The following is a 1320-nucleotide window of genomic DNA, read 5'->3' on the forward strand; positions in this document are numbered from 1 at the left end:
AGCTGCGGTACAATAGTGGTTCAGTGATATAATTAAATGGAGCAGGAGTAACTCTTCAGCACTTTCAATGTAGGTATTTTAAAGCCTAGTTGTGTTTTGTACTTTGACTTATCTGCTTTTTTTTTAAAAAGGTCAGACATTCTTTTGCAATCTGTCTTTTTAAAATGAAAATCATGATTTGATTAACAACCCAAAAAGAGAGACAAGGCATATGCATGTATGACGGATCTTTGAAATGGCTTATTTTATTCAAAACACAGAAGAAGTTGCATCGAAGTCCTTGGGCGATGAAAAACCTGTCAGATACTCAAAGTGAACTTTAGATCTTGTTAAAAGTTTGCTCAGTTCTTTGGTCACACTCTGATACTTCAGCATATCAACTTTGTCTTATACCCTTGTCAGAATGTTTCAACATGTCCTTCAGTCATGCTTTGGTGGCAGCCTCAATGCTGTTGTCGAACCGTCTCTTGTCCAATCAGATGACTTGTCTGAATTGAGTTGTGGGCCTCTCATTGAATCGGAGCTGAGCAGATTAAACATGGGAATAAAAAGGTAAAGCATTTAACCTCCAACCTTACAGAGAGACCTAACCATGGACTAAAACAGAACATGCTCTATAAGACTTTCATTTGGGAGACAGTGCCACAAACAGTAAATCCCATAGGAAAATAAATTTAGAGAGGAGATCTCAAAAGTGTTTCATTTATGTCTCCAAGACAACAATGAGATCTGTTTGAAAGCAAAATGAGACTATAGCTTATGTCTCCTGTTTCTCATTCTTGCCCCCAGAAAAAAGTTGTAAAAAGTCTCAGCTTAGTCTCCCTTTCAGTTCAAAAGGAGATCTGGTCAAAATCTGAGAATTTGATAACAAAAACTTACTGCGAATGAGGCAAACACTGGAGACACTGGCACAGGGAAACAAGAGGTACATGCAGGAGGGTTTGACGTACAATGATCTGACAAGAGACAGGGGAAACAGAGCAACTAAATACAGAGTAATTAACACAGGTGTGGAGCACAGGACACAGGTGAAACTAATCAGGGTAATCAACAAGGAGGGAAACACACAAGGGCAGAAAGTAACTAACCTGGAAACACAGGGATCAGAACTGCAAAACAGAGTACACAAGACAAGAGTAAGAAACACCAGAAAGTACAAAAAGAGACATGGACCACAGAACACACAAGGGGACACATAGGATAACTGATACTGAATAAACAGGAAAAACCAAGGCATGAAACACAAGCAAAAAACTAAACTGATCAACTCATGACAGCCCATAGGAAAAGAAATGTAGAGAGGAGATCTCAAAAGTGTTT

The 1320-nt window shown here is 38.8% G+C and overlaps 1 long non-coding RNA gene across 1 annotated transcript; it reads right to left on the bottom strand.

Annotated features, from left to right (window-relative positions):
• Positions 1-214: 214 nt before the first annotated feature.
• On the bottom strand, positions 215-988 carry LOC117824280. Its single transcript, XR_004633551.1, has 2 exons — positions 880-988; positions 215-523 (listed from the first exon to the last, which is right to left on the bottom strand). It is a non-coding gene; the product is annotated as an uncharacterized LOC117824280 (long non-coding RNA).
• Between the last annotated feature and the right edge of the window lie 332 nt (positions 989-1320).

This window comes from Notolabrus celidotus, chromosome 13, assembly GCF_009762535.1.
Source record: "Notolabrus celidotus isolate fNotCel1 chromosome 13, fNotCel1.pri, whole genome shotgun sequence".
In the NCBI taxonomy this organism is placed as follows: domain Eukaryota; kingdom Metazoa; phylum Chordata; class Actinopteri; order Labriformes; family Labridae; genus Notolabrus; species Notolabrus celidotus.